Raw genomic sequence first — 22216 nt, forward strand, 5'->3', positions numbered from 1 at the left:
CAGCTCCCTCCCAGAGGTGCAGGTCTTGTCCCTATTTGTTTGCCTGTTTTTTCTTTTTTCTTTTGCCCTACCCAGGTACATGGAGAGTTTCTTGCCTTTTGGGAAGTGTGAGGTCTTCTGCCAGTGTTCAGTAGGTGTTCTGTAGGAGGTGCTTCACATGTGGATGTATTTCTGATGTATTTGTGGGGAGGAAGGTGATCTCCATGTCTTACTCCTCCACCATCTTGAAGGTCTCCCCTCCATTTATGTTTGTTAGTATTTGTTTTATGTATTTTGGTGCTCTTATATAGGGTGAGTATATGTTAAATAGTATAATATTTTCTTGTATTGATCCCTTTATCATTACACAATACCTTTTTTTTGTCTTTCTTAATGATCTTTTTTTAAAAGTCTCTTTTGTCTGAGTATTGCTATCCCTGATTTCTTGTCATATCCATTTTCATGAAATATCTTTTTCCATACCCTCTCTTTCAGACTGCATGTATCTTTTGCCCTGAAGTGAGTCTTTTATAAGCAGTATATTGTAAGTTCTAGATTTTTATCCAATGTGCCACTCTATGTCTTTTGATTCGAGCATTTAGTCCATTGACATTTAAAGTAATTATTGATAGGTATGTACTCATTGCAATTTTAAACCTTGTTGTCCAGTTGTTTTTGTAGTTCTTTGTTCCTTTCTTCTTTTTTTTTTCCTTTTGTGGTTTAATGATTTTCTTTTATATTATGCTTGTGTTCTTTTCTTTTTTGTTTTTGTGAATCTATCATATGTTTTTGATCTGTGGTTATCCTGGTTTTCACATATATTGACCTATAACTACAGCTACTGCTGTAACTGATAGTCATACAAGCCTCCAGTGGAAGGCTCTCTCTGCCTCAATTGTTAGCAAGCCAGCATGTCTGCAGTCCTCATAAATAGAGTCTAGGCTTCTCTAGCCCTTCTATCTGTCTCAGAAGATTTCCCAGCAGTCAAAGGGGCTTGTGTATTCTGTGCAAGGCTCTAGGACTGGAAGGCCTAGTTTGTGAGTCAACATGCTCCCTCCCCAGGATAAGTGCCCATCCATGTGGACCTTCTTTTCCTTACAGTTTCCTCCCTGGGGAGCAGATCACGACCTGATTCCTTTCTTTCCCCCATCTTACCCAGTTATGTGGAGATCTTTCTTGTAGCTTTGGGTGTATAACAGATTTTCCAGTTTCCATTTAGTTTCCTGTGCATGTTTTTCCACATGTAGATGTATTTTTGATGTGTTTATGTGGGTGTGGGGGGAGGTGAGCTCCATGTCCTTCTACTCTATCATCTTGACCCTCCTCCCCAAAGATTTTCTATTGTTTTATTTTCACTAATAGTTTTACACTTTTACATTTCACATTTTGATGTATGATCTAGTTTGAATTAATTTTGTAAAATATATGAGGTTTAGGTAGAGGTTTATTTTTTTGTCTGCGGATGTTCAATTTGTTCCAGTACCACTTGTTGTAAAGTCTATCTTTTCTCTATTTAGTTGCTTTTGTATTGTCAAAAATCAATTAGGTGTATTTGTGTTGGTCTATTTATGGCATCTATATTCCATTTCATTGATATGTATGTCTGTCTCTCTGCCAACATCATATTGTCTTGACTACTGTAGCTATATAGTAAGTTTAAAATCAGGTAGTGTTATTTTTCCAACTTTATTCTTCTTTTTCAAAATTGTAGCTATTCCAGTGATCTTCATTTCCTTTATGAATTTTAAAATTATCTTGTCTATATGTACAAAATTGCTCCTATTTTTATAGAAATCAAGTTGAACTTGTAGCTCAATTTGAGGAGAATTAATAGTCTTTACTAGGTTGAATCTTCCAAGCTATGGACACAGTATTTATGTGTATTTATTTATGTTATATTTATTTTATCATCTTTTTGTACTTTTCATTATGTTTCCTGTATATAATTTGTTAGATTGATACTTAAGTATTTCATCTTGGGGAGCTATTGTAAAAGATATTGTGTGTAAAATATAGTTTCTGATTATTCACTGCTGTGTATGCAAACATGGTAATGTTTTTTTCTTTTTTTTTTTTACTTTAAAATATTTATTGGGTTTTTCTCCATGGATATTTCCCACTCCTTCAATTTCTTTTTTAAAAACTCAAATATAATCAGCAATAGTGATTGCATAAATCTACACATGTAAAAAAATGGCATAGAACTATACATGTAATTGTAAAACATCAATTTTGTGGGTTTGCTTGATATTTAAGTAAAATGTACTTGTGACTATCCTGTACTATCTTTGCAACTTCCTGTGACTCTGTAACTATCATATATAACATTCTTGAAATGACAAAATTTTAGAAATAAAGAAAATTAGTTGTTGCCAGGGATTAGGAGCAAGACAGGAGGTGGGATGGAAGTAAGCATGTTTAGAAAAAGGCAACATGAAATATCCTTATGGTGATTTAACTTTTTCATTTTGACTATTATGTCGAGGTGGATACATATGAGGACAAACAAAACTAATGAAATATGAATAAAATTGGTGCATTTTATCCATGTCAATATCTTACTTGTGATATTGTACATTCTATTGTAAGATGTGAGAATTGGGGGAAACTAGGTAAAGTATATTAGGTAATAGGACATCTCTGTTGTATTTCTACAACTCCATGTGAATCTATAATTTTCTTAAAATAGAAAAGTTTAATTTAAAAAGTTGTATCTTCATAAACCATCAGCATTTTATTCATGTGGATTCCAGCATTAACTACTCAAGTTTCCTCTGAAAACTTTAAAATAACGTTCAAATATTATTTATTTTTGTATTAACCTTTAATACTGCCACATTAATAAACTCATTCGTTTTAGGAGGTTTTTTGTATATTAATTGGGATTGTCTATGTAGACATGCTTATCATTTACACATAGGGAAACTTTTACTTTATCCTTTCCAATCTGTGAGCCTTTTATTTTTATTTTTTATTTTTTGGCTAAGACATCCAGTACTATGTTGTGTGTTGCAAACAGACATACTTGCTTTGCTCTCAGTTTAAGGGAGAAAGTATTCAGTCTTTCATCATTAAATACGATGCTAGTGGTAGTGTTTTAGTATTTTATGATTGAGGAAACTACCTTCTACTCCTATTTTAGGGAGAGTTTTTTTTTTTATCATTGTTCCAGCACTATTATTGCAAGTCCATCGTTTCTTCACTGATCTGAAATATCTTCTGTTATATGTCAAGTGCCTGTACATATGTGGGCCTTCTTATGTGCTCTCTGTTGTTTTCTAGGTCTATTTGTCCATACTTGTGTCAATACCACACTATCTTACTAATATGTTTTATAATAAATCTATATATTTCTCTTAAAATCTTATCATCTGTTTTCTTTAAGAGTGTTTTGGCTATTCTTGGCTCTTTCATTTCCATATATATTTTAGATTTAGCTAGTCAAATTCTATGAAAAAAGCAAATTGAAAATTTTATTGAGATAACATTGAATCTTTTTATCTCTCTCTAAAGTGAGAGAGAATTGACATCTTTATAATATTTAAACTAAACAAAGGTTTGGCATGTTTTTATTAAATTTATTTCTAGGTACTTTAATTTTGGATATTACTATTAATGGTTTATTTTCTATGTTTATTCTCTGAGTTTTCTGAAATAAAGGGGTACAGTTCATTTCAGTACATTTATATTGTATCTAGAAGCCTTAGTAAACTCTCATATTAATTTAAATAATAGAAATATAATTTTTTTCAGATTTTCTATGTACTCAACTATATTATCTACAAATAACTACCTTTGTTTCTTCCTTTTGAATCCTTATGCTTTTATCTCTTTCTCTTGTCTTGATGATAATTCAGTCCTTTTCTATACTATGTTGACTTTCAATTATAAGGGACCAGTAAATGGGAAGGGGCAATAAGATGATGGAAGGGGAGGATTGATATGAAAAGTACATAGATTTCTTGGTTTAAAACATTTCCTCCAGAGTTAGTGTCAATATCAAAGAAACTATGAAAATCAACTACAGCTCATTCATTCTTCAGATACTATTGCTTCTAAAATCATCGCAACCATTATCTGCCTTGGGTATTTTCTAATTTGCTTAAGTCCTTTAAGTGTGGTGTCCTGAAATGAACAGAGTTTACTAGGTCTAATCATCACAAACTGGAACCAGACTATCACATCCTTTATTCTAACCTCTAAATTTATTTTAATGTAGCCTATAATAGCATTAGCCTTTTTGCTAAATCTACAGTCTACTGAGACCCTGAAAATTTTTTCCACATAAACTTTCAAGCAGTGGCATATTTATTAAATTCTTCTAATTAAGAGTTACTAACACATTAGAATTTATTTCTAAAAACTCTGGTTAAATTTTAAAACAGAAGAGTAAACTCAAGGAAAATCTGTCACTTGACTAGTCTCTACAACTACCATGTCATATGCAAAATGATCCCAGTTAAAGTAGTGATAAGTGGACTAAGAGCTGAATCTCATTACCTGTAAAATGTGTTGAGTTTCTAATTGTTGTACAGAAGTAAGAACACCTATGTCGCAAGTGCCACATTCTTGCTGTTCTTTAGTGTTTTTACTTTTTTAGTTAAAATTGGAAAAGTTAGTGGTATGTCAGTCTAATAGTAAGCATTTAAAATATTTCATGAGAATTATTTGGCTGTCAGAGCTCATATTGAAGGACATTTAGGTCATACCATTGTTCTTGAATCTTTAAAAAAAAATTATTAATTTGAAATTTGAGATGACTGTATGCTGTCAGATTTTTATTTCTGGAACTTACAACAACATGGAATTTAGTAGTAGACAGTTTTAAATAAATAATTTTACCAAAACTTGACATTTAATATTTATTTTTCTGTAAATTTTTTACTAGTTTCATAGAAATAAAAATTATAACAACAACTATTTAAAATGACAAACCATGATGATTAATTTACATATATGATTTTTATAAAATTTCTTTGAATGTTTTAAATTGAGATTAAAGAAAGCTGTTCTAAAGGTGTTTTCTTTCAGTAGGTGGGGCTGAAGTAAGGGAAAGTATAGGTGATTTCTGCTCAGTTTAAAAATGATTTAATTTTTGAAGTATGAAATAGGAGAAGTTAAAGGAGGAAAGGTAAGGAGAATTACTTTTTGTTCCTGTTCAGTTATTAATGGTGATAAGTCTGAAGCAAACTTTCTAAACTTTTAATAACTCCATTATTGCAAAAGTATAATAATCAAGATTTAAAATAAGAACTTTTTATTAGATTTTATTGAATTCTAGGTGCTTTATTAAAGGTAAAAGCAAGTATTAGCAATTACAGCAGTTCTTTCAGTGTATTATGACATCTTAGAAATGTTATGTAATTTTGGAAGCATGGAATATCATCTTAATTGCACTAAAAAGACATAGGAAAACCAATTCATTCACCTGCCATAATCAACTTTCAAAAGTTGACTTGCTCACTTGCAGAATTTGCCTTTTTTTTCTCAAAATTTCACAAACGCATTTTGATTTTCTGTTCCAAATATGATTCTTATCTGTTATTTTTAAATTTTTCCAAGGATAATATAGAGGAAAAAATGGGAAGGCATTAGTAAATAATAATTATTGTGGGGTGGGAAACAATAATTCTGGAGCAAAATGCTGGAGCATTGTGTGGAAACTGGAAATGTTGTTCTCGTACATCGAATACTATAATTTCAGAGATAAGAGATCTCTTCTTAGAGATGGCAAGGTTGGCTATACATTTGGCTTCAAAGCTAAGTTATTTCAACATACACCTATTTAACTCTGCTAAAGGCAAGGCACTATACTTCTGTCGTAAGTTACTGAAAAATGAAATTAGTGACACGAATCACCAGTGAGCAATAAAATCCCTCCCAATCATCAATATGACTGGAAGAAAAGGGGAAAAAATCTTGTTTTAGATTCCCATTCTATTCTTTCTTCTAAGAGGCTTTCATAATAAATATTGGAAGATTGGTTCTCTGCTGAATCTGAACTACACTTCAGAATGTTGTGAACCACTGCAAAAAAACAATAGCATTTCATTGATTTTTTCTATATTTTAGTCTCTTTTTTATTTATTACTGTTCTGATCTTTATGATTTCTTCTACTAACTTGGGTTTTGTTTTTTCATCTTTTCCTAGCTCCTTTAGGTATAAGGTTTGTTTGGTTGAGATTTTTCTTGTTTCCTGAGGTAAGTTTTCTCACTATAAATTTCCCCTTAGAACTGCTTTTGCTGCAACCCATATATTTTGGATCATTGTGGTTTTGTTTTCATTTGTCTCCAGGTATTTTTTGATTTCCTCTTTGATTTCTTCAGTTATACATTAGTTGTTTAGTAGCATATCATTTAGCCTCCAGGTGCTGCTGTTTTTTACACTTTTATCCTTTTAGTGTTTTCTGAAACTGAGATAGTCTTTTGAAAAGATAAACAAAATTGATAAACATTTAACCAGACTCATCAAGAAAAAAGAGAGAACAGCCAAATCAATAAAATCAGAGATAAAAAGGAGACATTACGACTGACAACACAGAAATACAAAGGATCACAAGAGACTACTACAAGCAAAAAGATGTGAATAAAATGAACAATCTAGAAGAAATGGACAAATTTCTAGAAATGTACAACCTTCCAATACTGAACCAGGAAGAAATAGAAAATATGAACAGACCAATTACTGGTAATGAAATTGAATCAGTAATAAACCCAACAAACAAAAGTCCAGGACCAGATGGCTTCACAAATGAATTCTAACAAACATTTAGAGAAGAGTTAATACCTATCCTTCTCAAATTATTCCAAAATTTGCAGAGAAAGGAACACTTTTGAATCACTCTATGAGGCCACCATCACCCTGTAACAAAAACCTGATAAAGATATCACACACACAAAAAAATTACAGGCCAATATCACTGATGAATATAGATGCAAAAGTCCTCAACAAAATATTAGCAAACTGAATCCAACAATACATAAAAAAAAATAATACACCATGATCAAGTGGGATTTACCCCAGTGATGTATTTTTCAATATCCACAAATCAATCAGTGTGATATGCCACATTAACAAATTGAATAAAAATAATATGATCATCTCAATACAAAAAGCTTTTGAGATTTTTCAACATACACTTATGATAAGAAACTCTCCAGAAAGTGGGCTTAAAGGGAATATACCTCAACATAAAAAGCCACATATGAGATGAATACAGCTAGCATCATACTCAACAGTGAAAAGCTGAAAGCATTTCCTCTAATACCAGTAACAAGACAAGTATGCTCACTCTTGCCACTCTTATTCAACATAGTTTTGGAAGTTCTAGCAACAGTAATAAGTCAAGAAAAAGAAATAAAATGAATCAAAATTGGAAAGGAAGAAATAAAACCGTCACTGTTTTCAGATGATATGATAGTCTACAAGAAAATCCTTAAAAAGCCATGAAAAAATTACTAGAACTCATGAATGAATTCAGTAAAGTTGCAAGATAAAAAAATAACATACAGAAATCTGTTATATTTCTATACACTAACAATGAAGTATCAGAAAGAAAAATTAAGGGAACAATCTGATTTATCATCACATCAAAAGAATAAAATACCTAGGAATAAACCTACTTAAGGAGGTTAAAGATCTGTACTCAGAAAACTATAAGATACTGATGAAAGAAATAAAAGATGGCACAAACAGATGGAGAGATATACCATGTTATTGGACTAGAAAAATCAATATTGCCAAAACAAATATACTACCCAAAGCAATCAACATATTCAATGCAATCCCTATCAAATTACCAAGGGCATTTTTTACAGAATTCAAACAAAAAATTTTACAATTTGTATGGAAACATAAAAGAACCTGAATACCAAAAGCAATCTTGAGAATGAAAAACAGAGCCAGAGGAATCGGGTTCCCAGACTTCAGACTATACTACAAAGCTGCTGTCATCAAAACAGTACAGTACAGACATATAGATCAATGGAAAAGGATATAGAGCCCAGAAACAAACTTATGCACTTATGGTCAAATAATTTATGAAAAAGGATGCAAGAATATACAGTGGAGAAAAGACTGTCTCTTCTATAAGTGGTGCTACAGAAACTGGACAGCTCCATGTAAAAGAATGAAATTAGAACATTCTCTAACACCATATACAAAAATAAACTCAAAATGGATTAAAGACCTAAATGTAAGACTGGAAATTTTAAAATTTCTAGCAGAAAACATAGGCGGAACACTCTTTGACATGAATCACAGCAATATTTTTTTGATCTGGCTCTTAAAACAAAGGAAATAAAAACAAAAATGAACAAATGGGACCAAATGAAACTTAAAAGCTTTTGCACAGCAAAGGAAACCATAAACAAGACGAAAAGACAACCTACTGAATGGGAGAAAATATTTGCAGATGATATGACTGATAAATGATTAATATTCAAAATATACAAACAACTCACACAGCTCAATATAAAAATAATCAACCTGATTTAAAAATTGGGTGAAAACCTGAATAGACACTTTTCCAAAAAAAACATACAGATGGCCAACAGTCATATGAGAAGATGCTCAACATCAATAATCATAAGAGAAATGCATATTAAAACTACAATGAGATATCACCTTACACCTATCAGAATAGCTATCATCAAAAAGCCCACAAATATCAAGTGCTGGTGAAGATGTGGTGAAAAGGGAACCCTCACACACTTTTGGGGGGAATGTAAATTGGTTCAGCCACTGTGGAAAACAGTATGGATGTTTCTCAAAAGACTAAATTCCACTCCTGAGTATGAATCTGAAAAGAAAAAATGGAAACACTAATTCTCAAAGATACATGCACCCCAATGTTCATAACAGCGTTTTTTATAATTGTCATAGTATGGAAGCAACCTAAGTGTCCATTAATAGATGAATGGATAAAGAAAATGTGACACACACACACACAATGGAATAGTACTCAGCCATAAAAACAAATGAAATTTTGTCATTTGCAGGAACATCAGTGGACTTGGAAGACATTATGCTAAGTAAAATAAGTCAGACAGAGAAAGAAAATATTGTATGTTATCACTTATATGTGCAATCTAAAAATTACAACAATCTAGTGAATATAACAGAAAAGAAGTCAGACTCACAGATATAGAGAAAAAACTAGTGATTATCAGTGAGGAGAGGGAATGGGGGAGGGACAAGATAGGGGTAGGAGATTAAGAGGTACTAACTAATATGTATAAAATAAATAAGCTACAATGTTACATGTTGATAGTATAACAAAGGGAATATAGCCAATATTTTATGATAACTATAATTGGAATATAAACTTTACAAATTGTAAATCACTATGTTGTACACCTGAAAATTATGTAATAATGTACATCAACTATACCTCAATAAAAATATAATTGTAAACAAAACTAACAAAAATATTAAATTGTCATTTCAATGAAATTCAATAAACTTTATACTTATCTTTAATTTCCTTTTAATCCATTTGACTAATTCCATGAAAGATTTGAAACCCAATTAGGAGCTAATGTTACTTCTCTATCTTCATTTTCATATCTGAAATAATGAAACAGGAACAATAGAGATATTTATTAATCCTTCCTGTTTTTCAAATAAACATTTAACCAATGTTGTGCCTGTACTAGATTAAGTGCATACAATCTAGTAGCAGGAATACTATGAGAAAGTTGAAAACGCTGATGTTGGTGTTATAAATAAGGTATAAAAAGCCATGGAATACAAAATAAGGGGTAATATTTTTTTCCATCCAGAATGATTTAGAGCTCATGGAAGAAATGAATTTAGATCTAGGCTTTGAAGAGCAAGTAGGGTTTCAGCAGGACATTTAAAGTAGAGGAAACAACATAATAAAAGCATGTCAGCACAAACATATACAGAATGGAAATAAAAAAAAAGGATGAACTGCTCCAGTTTAGCTAGAATACATAGGGTAGACGAAAGGAATGTTGGGTTAAAATTTTGGAATGATATCTTGGAGGAAAATACTAAAATACATTGAATTCTGGATGAAAAATTTTGTACCATATTCAGGTTTATAAACAGGAAAATATTAGACACAAGTTATGCTTTAGATAAAAGATAAATCTGGCATGGAAATATTTAAGATGGATTGAAACATGGAGAGATTTAGGGAGGACTGTACTGGTAAGAATGCTATTGTGATAATACAAGTAAGAAGATAAAGTCCTGAACTAGAAGAGAAATGGGAATAGAAAGAAAATCTTGAATGAGAAGACGTCTGTGGTTATAATTTGCTGAATTTGGTGTGTAATTGTAAAGAACAAAGAGGCGGAAAAAGGCAAATATGATTCTGAGGATTTCCATCCTGTGTAACTAGGAAGAAGATATTTTTACTAATAGAAATTAATATGTAAACATTTGGTCACTTTTCTGGTAATCATCTAATAATGTCTTTACAGAATGTTTTACTAGCCACCCTGACTCAACATTTGGATTAAAGAGTATTGTGGTGAAGGTTCCACTTCTGCCTAAAATGGAGTAACAAGTGGTTATATCCTCCCACCCGAAACAACTAAAAAACAGACAAAAATTTGAAACAAAAGTGAAAAAATTCTCAAGACATTGGAAAATAGGCAAGGAGGGCAGTGATTCCCTGACTCTCAAATGACTGTCAGAGTCACTGCTTTGAGAGAGTTTCCAGATCACAGCACAAGGAAGAGAATGTAAGTAGAACATGTTACTCTTGCAGTTGGGGAGATGGAATGAGGACTTTGGGGGAGGCCACAGTGACTAGAACAAGTACTGAAACTAAAGCAATACTGTGATACCAAAACCAGACAAAGACATCAAAAGAAAAATAAAAACCAATATCCCCAATAAACATATGTTTAAATATTTGAAATAAAATTTTAGCAAATAGAAGCCAACAATATAATAAAAGGATAATACATCAATTAATGTAATTCACTATATAAAAAACTGAAAAAAAAACATATTATCACCTCAACAGATGTAGAAAAAGCACTTGATAAAATCCAAAACTCTGTCATGATAAAAAAAAAAATCACTCAACAACCTAAGAGTAGAAAGAACTTCCTGAATCTAATAAAATATCAAAAAAACCTTACAGTTAACATCATACTTAATGGTGAAAGACTAGGGCTTTACCACTAGTATCAGAGACAAGGAGAAAATGTCTACTTTCACCAAGTCTATTCATCATTGTACTGGAAGTTCGAGGCATTTCAATGAGGCAAGAATAAAGGACTTGCATCCAAGTTGGGAAGGAAGAAAATAAAGCTATCTTTATTCATAACAAACATAAACTATGTAGAAAATCTGATGGAATTTATAAGCAAAAGCTTTTAGAACTAATAAATGAGTTTAGCAAAGTTGTAGGATATATACAAAAAAATCAAAAATCAAATCTATCTCTATATACCAGAAATGAACAATCAGTAATCAAAATAAATGCCATTTACAGTGCAATAAAAATATAAAACATTAAACATAAGTGCAAGAATTACACATTGAAAACTGTAAAATGTTGCTGAAAGAAGTTGAAATCAAAAAAATGGAGAGATATATGCTGTACGTGGATTGAATAACCCAATATTGTTAAGACTTCCAATGTCCACAGCTTGATCTTTTGATTTAAATCAATCCCCCAAATAATCCAAATAGGCTTTTTGTATATTATGGTAAGAAGCTTTAATTTGTAGACAGTAGGAAAGTAGATGTAAAGCCTTTTTACAAATCCTCTTTCCCTAAAAAGTAATGGTGGAAAATTTAGACGACAAAGAAAAATTAAAAGAAGTGGGGGAAAAGCCCTTCTACCTTTCCAAAGGATTCCCACCCTCTAAAGGCAACCATTATTATCATTCTAGCTTATTTTCTTCCAGACTTCTTTTCTATGTAGTTTTATTTTAGAACTTCATTGGAGTATAATTACTTTACAATGTTGTGTTAGTTTCTGCTGTACAACAAAGTGAATTGACTATATGTGTACATATATCCCCATATACCCGCCCTCTTGAGGATCCCTCCCTCCCTCCCTATCCCACCCCTCTAGGTGGTCACAAAACAGTGAGATGATCTCCCTGTGCTATGCAGCTGTTTCCCACTAGCTATGTATTTTACATTTGGTAGTGTATATATGTCAACATTACTCTCTCACTTCATCTCAGCCTCTCCCCCCCCAACCTGTGTCCTCAAGTCCATTCTCTACATCTACATCTTTATTCCTGTCCTGTCCCTAGATTCTTTAGAACCTTTTTTATTTTTTAGATTCTATATATATGTGTTAGCATATGGTATTTGTTTTTCTCTTTCTGACTTACTTCACTCTGTATGACAGACTCTAGGTCCATCCACCTAACTACAAATAACTCAATTTCATTTCTTCTTATGGATGAGTAATATTACACTCTATATATGTGCCACATCTTCTTTATCACTTCATCTGTCGATGGACACTTAGGTTGCTTCCATGTCCTGATATTGTAAATAGTGCTGCAATGAACATTGTGGTACATGGCTCTTTTTTTTTTTTTTGTGGTATGCGGGCCTCTCACTGTTGTGGCCTCTCCCGTTGCGGAGCACAGGCTCCAGACGCGCAGGCTCAGAGGCCATGGCTCATGGGCCCAGCCGCTCCGCGACATGTGGGATCTTCCCAGATCGGGGCATGGCTCTTTTTGAATTATGGTTTTCTCAGGGTATATGCCCAGTAGTGGGATAGTAAGCTCTTTTTTAATGACAAGCTGATCCTATAATTTATATGGAAAGGCTAAGGACCTATAATAGCCAAAACATCTTTGCAAAAGAAAAACAATGTTTGAGGACATACACCTGATTTCAACACTTAATAGCTACAGTAATCCAGACAGTGCAGTACAGTCACCAAAATACACAAAGAGATCAATAAAACAGAATAAAGCCCAGAAAGACACCCACACATATATGGCCAATTGACTTTTTGACAAAGAAGCAAAGGCAATTCAGTGTAAAAAGGATAATCTTTTCAGCAAAGAGTGCTAGAACAATTGTCTCTCCATGTGCAAAAATTTAAACTTCTATTTGAAACTCACACCAAATACAAGATTATTTCAAAGTAGAGCATATAAATGAAGAACCCCTAACAGAAAAACTTCTGGAATGAAACATGGGAAGAAGATATTTGTAACTTTGATTAGGCAAATTATATCTAAGAAATTATTAGATATAATTTCATAATCATAGTGCATAAATTAAAAAATATATTTTATACTGGGGTATAGTTGATTAACAATGTTGTGTTAGTTTCAGTTGTACAGCAAAGTGATTCAGTTATACATATACTTGCATTATTTTTCAAATTCTTTTCCCAGTTAAGTTATTAGAGTGTACTGAGCAGCGTTCCCTTTGTGGTAGAGTAGGTCTTTGTTGGTTTTCTATTTTATATATGGCAGTGTGTACATGTCAATTCCAAATTCTCAATCTATCCCTCCCCTCACCCTTCCCCCCTGGTAACCATAAGTTTGTTCTCTAAGTCTCTGAGTCTGTTTCTGTTTTGTAAATAAGTTCACTTGTGCCATTATTTTTAAGATTCCACATATACGCGATATCATATGATATTTGTCTGACTTACTTCACTTAGTATGATAATTTCTAGGTCCATCCATTTTGCTGCAAATGGCATTATTTCATTCTTTTTTATGGATGACATATTCCATTGTATATATATACCACATCTTTCTCCATTTATCTGTCGATGGACATTTAGGTTTCTTCCCTGTCTTGGCTATTGTAAACAGCACTGCAATCAACATTGGGGTGCAGGTATCATTTTGAACCATGGTTTTCTCTGGAAATATGCCCAAGAGTGAGATTTCTGAATCATATGGTAATTCTATTATTAGTTTTTTAAGGAACCTCTATACTGTTCTCCATAGTGGCTGTACCAAGTTACATTCCCATCAACAGGGTAGGAAGGTTCCCTTTTCTCCACACCCTCTCCAGCATTTATTGTTTGTAGATTTTTTGATGATGGCCACTCTGACTGGTGTGTAGTGATATCTCATTGTAGTTTTGATTTGCATTTCTCTAATAATTAGCAATGTTGAGCATATTTTCATGTGCCTATTGGAAATCTATATGTCTTCTTTGGAGAAATTTCTATTTAGCTCTTCTGCCCAATTTTTGGTTGGGTTGTGTGTGTGTGTGTGTGTGTGTGTGTGTGTGTGTTTTATTGAGCCACATGAGCAGTTTGTAAATTTTTCAGACTAATCCATTGTCTGTCTCATCATTTGCAAATATTTTCTCCCATTCTGTGGGTTGTCTCTTTCTCTTTTTTTTTGTGGTACGTAGGCCTCTCACTGCTGTGGCCTCTCCTGTTGCAGAGCACAGGCTCCAGACGCACAGGTTCAGCAGCTATGGCTCACGGGCCCAGCTGCCTCGCGGCATGTGGGATCCTCCCAGACCGGGGCACGAACCCGTGTCCCCTGCATTGGCAGGTGGACTCTCAACCACTGTGCCACCAGGGAAGCCCTGTGGGTTGTCTTTTTATTTTGTCTCTGGTTTCCTTTGTTGTGCAAAAACTTTTGAGTTTAATTAGGTCCTATTTGTTTATTTTTGTTTTTATTTCCATTACTCTAGGAGATGGCTCAATAAGATATTGCTGTGATTTACGTCAAGGTGTGTTCTGCCTGTTTTCCTCTAAGAGTTTTATAGTATCAGGTGTTACATTTAGGTTTTTAATCCATTTTGAGTTTATTTTTATGTGTGGTGTTAAAGAACGTTCTAATTTCATTTTTAACTTGTAGCTGTCCAATTTTTCCAGCACCATTTATTGAAGAGACTGTTTTTTCTACATTGTATAGTCTTTGTCAGAGATTAACTGACCATAGGTGTGTGGGTTTATTTCTGGGCTTTCTGTCCTGTGCCATTGATCTATATTTCTGTTTTTGTGCCAGTACCATACTGTTTTGATTATTGTAGCTTTGTAATATAGTGTTAAATCAGGGAGCCTGATTCCTCCAGTTTTGTTTTTCTTTCTCCAGATTGCTTTGGCTATTTGGGGTCTTTTGTGTCTCCATACAAATTGTAAGATTTTTTGTTGTAATTCTGTGAACAATGCCATTCATAATTTGATAGGGATTGAATTGAACAGGGATTTGCATTGAATAGTAGATTGCCTATGGTCCTATAGTCATTTTGACAATATTGATTCTTTCAATCAAAGAACATGGTATATATTTCCATCTGTGTCATCTTTGATTTCTTTCATCAGTGTCATAATTTTTGGAGTACAGGTTTTTGCCTCCTTATGTATGTTTATTGCTAGGTATTTTATTCTTTCTGATGTGATGGTAAATTGAAATGTTTCTTTAATTTCTCTTTCTGATCTTTTGCTGTTAGTGTATAGGAATGCAACAGATTTCTGTATATTAATTTTATACCCTGCAACTTTACTGAATTCATTGATGAGCTCTAGTAGTTTTCTAGTAGCACCTTCAGGTTTTTCTATGTATAATATCATGTCATTTGCAAACAGTGACAGTTTTACTTCTTCTTTTCCAATTTGGATTTATTTTATTCTTTTTTCTTCTCTGATTGCCATGGCTAGGCCTTCCAAAACTGTGTTGAATAAAAGTGGTGAGGGTGGGCATCCTTGTCTTATTTCTGATCTTAGAGGAATTGCTTTCAGCTTTTCACTTTTGGGTATAATGTTAGATGTACGTTTGTCATATATGGCTTGTATTATGTAGAGTTATGTTCCCTTTATGCCCACTTTGTGGAGAGTTTTTACCATGAATGGGTGTTGAATTTTGTCAAAAGCTCTTTATGCATCTATTGATATGATAATACGGTTTTAATTTTTCAATTTGTTGATGTGGTGCATCACACTGATTGATTTGTGGATATTGAAAAGTCCTTGCATCTCTGGGATAAATCCCACTTGATCATGGTGTATGTGATCCTTTTAATGTATTGTTGGATTCAAATCACTAGTATTTTGTTGAGGATATTTGCATCCATGTTCATCATTGATATTGGCCCATAATTTTCTTTTTTTATGGTATCTTTCTCTGGTTTTTGTATCAGGGTGATGGAGGCCTTATAGGATGAGTTTGGGTGTATTGCTTCTTCTGCACTTTTTTGGAATAATCTCAGAAGGATAGGTATTAACTTTTCTCTAAATGTTTGATAGAATTCACCTGTAAAGCCATGTGGTCCTGGACTTTTGTTTGTTGGAAGTTTGTAAATCTTAGTTTCAATTTCTCTACTTGTGATTGGTCTATTCATATTTTCAGTCTTCCTGGTTATATCTTGGGAGATTGTACCTTTCTAAGAATTTGCCCATTTCTTTTAGGTTGTCCATTTTATTGGCGTATAGTTGCTTGCAGTAGTCTCTTATGATCTTTTGTATTTCTGTGGAGTCTGTTGAAACTTCCCCTTTTTCATTTCTAATTTTTTTGATTTGAACACTTTCCTTTCTTTTCTTCATGAGTCTGGCTAAAGTTTTATCAATTTTGTTTACCTTTTCAAAGAACAAGCTTTTGGTTTCATTGATCTTTTCTGTGTTTTCTTCCTCTCTATTTTATTTATTTCTGCTCTGATCTTTATGATTTCTTTCCTTCTGTTAACTTTGGGTTTTGTTTGTTCTTCTTTCCCTAGTTCCTTTAGATGTAAGATTAGGTTTTTATTTGTGATTTTTTTGCTTCCTGAGGTAAGATTGTATTGCTATAGAGTTTCCTCTTAGGACTCCTTTTGCCATGTCCCATAGGTTTTGGATCATCGTGCTTTCATTTTCATTTTTCTCTAGGCATTTTTAAGTTTCATCTTTGATTTCTTTGGTGATCCATTGGTTGTTTAGTAGCATATTGTTTAACCTCCACGTTTTTGTGTTTTTTACAGTTTTTTTCTTGTTGTTGATTTCTAATCTCATAGAGTTATGGGCAGAAAAGTTGCTTGAAATGATTTCAATTTTCTTAAATTTATGGAGGCTTGCTTTGTGACCCAGCATGTGGTCAGCCCTGGAGAATATTCCATGTGCACATGAGAAGAATGTATACTCTGCTGCTTTTTAATGGAATGCTGTATAAATATCAATTAAGTTTATTTGGTCTAATGTGTCATTTAAGGCCTGTGTTTCCTTATTGATCTTCTATCTGGATGATCTGTCCATTGATGAATATGGGATGTTAAATTCCCCCTTATTTTTGTGTTACTGTTGATTTCTCCTTTTTGGCTGTTAGCATTTGCCTTATATATCAAGGTGCTTGTATGTTGGGTTCATATGTATTTACAACTGTTATATCTTCTTCTAGGATTGATGCCTTGATCATTTTCTATTGTCATTTTTTTGTCTCTTGTAACAGTCTTTATTTTAAAGCCTATTTTGTCTGATATGACTATTCCTACTCCAGCTTTCTTTTGATTTCCATTTCAATGGAATATCTTTTTTCATCCCTTCACTTTCAGTTTGTAAGAGTCCCTAGATCTGAAGTGGGTCTTTTGTAGACAGCATATATACAGGTCTTGTTCTTGTATCCATTCAGGCAGTCTATATCTTTTGGCTGGAGCATTTAATCCATTTACATTTAAAGTAATCATTGATATGCATATTCCTATTAACATTTCCTTGTTTTGTATTTATTCTGGTAGGTCTTTTTTGTTCCTTTCCTCTTTTGCTCTCTTCTCTTGTGATTCAATGACTAACTTTAGTGTTGTGTTTGCATTCCATTTTCCTTTTTATGCGTGTATCCATTGTAACTTTTCAGTTTGCAGTTATCATGAGGATTTGATATAGAAGTCTATATATGAACAAGATGGTTTTAAGTTGCTGGTCTTTTAATTTCAAATGCATTTCCAATATTCTGCATTTGTGCTCTCCTCTTCTCACAGTTGCTGGTTTTGATATCATATATGTATGCAGATGATTTCCTGCCTTTACTGTATGTCTGCCTTTACTGGTTAGCTTTTCCATTTGTAATTTTCTTGTTTCTAGTAGTGGCCTTTTCTTTTCCACTTAGGGAACTTTCTTTAGCATTTATTGCAAAGCTGGCCTGGTGGTGCTGAATTCTCTTAGCTTTGGCTTTTCTGTTAAGCTATTGATATCTCTGTTGAATCTGAATGAGAGCCTGTTGGTAGAGTGTTTTAGGTTGCACTTTCTTCCTTTTCATCACTTTAACTATATCTTGCCACTAACTTCTGGCCTGCAGAATCTCTGCTGAAAAATCAGCTGATAACCTCATGGGAGTTCCCTCATATATTATTTTTTGCTTCTCCCTTGTTGTTTTTAATATTTTTACTTGTCTATGATTTTTGTCAATATGATTACTATGTGTCTTGGCATGTTCCCACTTGGGTTTATCCTGCCTGTGATTCTCTGTGCTTCCTGGTTTGGTGAGTGTTTCTTTTCCCACATTAGGGAAGTCTTCACCTACTATCACTTCAAATATTTTCTCAGGTCCTTTTTCTCTCTCTTCTCCTTCTGGGACCCCTATAATGTGAATGTCAGTGCATTTAATTTTGTCCCAGAGGTCACTTCGATTGTCTTCAGTTCTTTTCATTTGTTTTTCTTTTTTCTGCTCCAAGGCACTGATTTCCACCCTTCTGTCTTCCAGGTTATTTATCTATTATTCTGCCTCAGTTACTCTGCTATTGATTCCTTTTAGTGTAGTTTTTACTTCAGTTATTGTATTGCTCATCTCTATTTGTTTGTTCTTTATTTCTTCTAGATCTTTGTTAAACATGTATCTTCTCAATCTGTGCCTATTCTTTTTAGAGATCTTGGATCATCTTCACTATAATTACTGTGAATTTTTTTTTCAGGTAGTTTGCCTAGCTCCACTTCACTTAGTTGTTCTTTTGGGGTTTTATCTTGTTACTTCATCTGGGATATATTCCTCTGCCATCCCTTCTTGTCTTTCTGTGATTTTGGGTTCTGTTCTGCAGGCTGCAGGGTTGTAGTTCATTTCTTCTGCTGCCTATCCTCTGTTGAATGAGGCTGCCTAAGTCACTCATGCAGGCTTACTCGTGGGAGGGCTTGATTCCTGGCCACTGTTGGGCAGAGATATGTCTTATCCCTCTGGTGGGGAGAGCCATATCAAGGGGTGTGTTCAGCAGGCAACTGTGTGCTCAGGAATACTTTAATAGCCTATCTTCTGATGGGTGAGGCTGTGTTCCCACCTTGTTGGTTATTTGGCCTGAAGCATCCCAGCACTGGAACCTACAGGCTTATGGGTGGGGTTAGACCTTTGTGAGAAAATTGCAGCCTCCAAGAGGGTTCATGTCAATGAGTACTTTGCACAACCACTGCCACCAGTGTCTTTGTCTCTGCAGTCAGCCACAACCACCCCCTACTTCTGCAGGAGTTCATCCAATACCAGCAGATAGGTCTGGACCAGGCTCTTCTGAGGCCACTGCTTTTTTTCCCATGGCCCTCGTGTGCACATGACCTTTTGTGCACTCTCCAAGAGTGGAGTTTCTGTTTCCCCCACTCCTGTGGAATTCCTGTGATCAAACCCTGTTGGCCTTCAAAACCAGATTCTCTGGGGGCTCTTATTCCTATTGCCACACCCCCAGGCTGTGGAGCCTCAGAACTTTCACTTCTGTGGAAGAACTTTTGTGGTATAATCATTTTCTAGTTTTTGGGGCCCTCACTCAGGAGGTATGGCGCTTGATTTTATCACAATTTCTCCATTCCTACCATCTCTTTGTGGCTTCTTCTTTGTCTTTGGATGTAGAATATCTTTTTTGGTACGTTCCAGCATTTTTTTGTCAATGGTTGTTCAGCACTTAATTGTGATTTTGGTGTTTTCATAAGAAGAGGTGAGCTCACATCCTTCTACTCCAACATCTTCTTTCTGCTACCCATAAAATTAAAAAAAATCATCAATTGTAAATCATAAAAATTTAGAACCATCTGTTAGGAGAAGAAAAGATAAAACAGAGAGTGGTAGAAAGTATTTTGCAAATCAAATAGCTAATAAGATGCATGTCTAGAATGTATAAAGCACTCTCTCCAAACTCGATAATAAAATAAATAATCAAACTAAGAATGGACAAAATACTTAAAACACACATTTCACCCCAATGATATAGGGATGCAAATGAATACATGAAAAGATGCTCAACATTATTAATCATTGCAGAAGTGCATATTAAAACCACAGTGAGATACCACTATGCACCATTTAGAGTAACTAAAATAAAAAGACTCAAATAGCAAATGTTGACAAGGATGTGGAATCACTGGAACTATCATACACTTGTGGTGGGAATGTAAAATGGTACATTCACTTTGAAAAAAGTTTAACATTTTATTAAAGAGTTAAACATACATCTATCATATTACCCAGTCATTCTATTCCTAGTTATTTACCAAAGGAAGATGAAATAATATGTACATACAAAGACTTACATGTGAATGTTTGTTGCAGTTTTATTTGAAATAACCAAAAACTGGAAACAACCCACATGTCTTTCAATAGGCATAATGTGATATAGTTATACCATGGAATACTACTCAAAAAATTTTTAAAAATATTCATACAAACAATGACAGGAATGAATATCAAAGTAATTTTTCTGGGTGAATGAAGCCAGACAAAATAGAATACACATTATGTGATTCCATTTATTTACCATTCTAAAAAATCTAAACTAATCTGTAGTGAAATAAAGCTCAGTGATTGCTTGGTGATGCAGGAGATGAGAAAGGGGAGGAAAGAGGGGAGTATAAAGAGGCATGAGGAAACCTTTGCAGTTAATGGATATGTTCATTATCTTGATGATAATGGTCGTTTCATTAACATATACATAGATCAAGACATGTCAGATTTTACATTTTAAATATGTGCGATTTATTGTATATCAATTGTTCCACAATAAAGTTGTTAAAAGAAAAATACAGTTCTCATATCAAACTCCAAACATCAGTTTCAGTTGTTGCAATAAAATAATAATTTATGCTAAAGAAAAGAATAGTTCAAATGTTTCATAAACACCTACTATTCACACTACTTTCGATCCATCCAAAATTATTTCCGTGCCTCAAGTTTTGCTGTTGACTGAAATATGAATGCCATTTCAGTGTCTGTCTGATGGATGTGTTGACCACCCATTTGTGCAGTTAGGAAAGCCCAAGAATTATCCAAAGTATGTATTTTTTTTCACACACACACACACACACACACTGTATTTTATTTTTACAGGAGATAAATAAACTGACACCAAGCATTGTAAATTGATGCCCACAACAAAAGCAACAATGATTGCAATTACCAAACACGAAACACACTCATACTATGTCATAATATTGACATTCAGTTCAGTAATCCTCCACTATAACAGCTCCTTTACTTTGTAGTGAAAATTGATTTGTATATTTTTTGCCTCTGTGTCCTTGTGAGACTTTTTTCTTATTATTCAAACATAAAGTCACAATCATCCTCATCAGTTCACTCAGTCCCATGTAATTAATTTTTTTCATCTTGATCTTTCGTTAGCACTTTTATGAATTTGTCAGTTTTCCATTAGAGTTCTGAAAATGCCTATTCATTTAGTTCAGCAGTAGAGTCAGTTATCAGAAATCTGTACTTGTCAGAGTCTTTTCCATGAATTCCTTGAAGATGAAGCCCTTTTATAGGAACATTTTTGCAAAAGCATCAGAATACACCCAGAATTGTCTGTAAATGACAAAAGACTGAAAAATGACCATGGTTAAAGATTTGATGAAACTTCATAATAATGCAATTGACAAGGAAATTTAGTTATTTCTGTGATATACATTTTAAAGTAATAAATAGAATTATGACTTATAACATTATACCACAACATATAAGATTTTAGAAATTTCATGTAATGTCTGAAACATTAATGCTAACATATTTCCATTAAAAAGCCCAAAGGAAGTTTAGTATTAGTTGTTTTTTTTTGTTTGTTTGCTGTTTTATACAGCAGGTTCTTATTAGTCATCAATTTTATACACATCAGTGTATACATGTCAATCCCAATTGCCCAACTCATCACACCACAACCCCCACCCCCAACTGATTTCTCCCCTTGGTGTCCATATGTTTGTCCTCTACATCTGTGTCTCAACTTCTGCCCTGAAAACCAGTTCACCTGTACCATTTTTCTAGGTTCCACATACAAGCGTTAATATACGATATTTGTTTTTCTCTTTCTGACTTACTTCACTCTGTATGACAGCCTCTAGATCCATCCACTTCTCAACAAATGACTCAATATCGTTTC

The sequence above is a fragment of the Phocoena phocoena genome, chromosome X (genome assembly GCF_963924675.1).
Source record: "Phocoena phocoena chromosome X, mPhoPho1.1, whole genome shotgun sequence".
Taxonomy (NCBI): domain Eukaryota; kingdom Metazoa; phylum Chordata; class Mammalia; order Artiodactyla; family Phocoenidae; genus Phocoena; species Phocoena phocoena.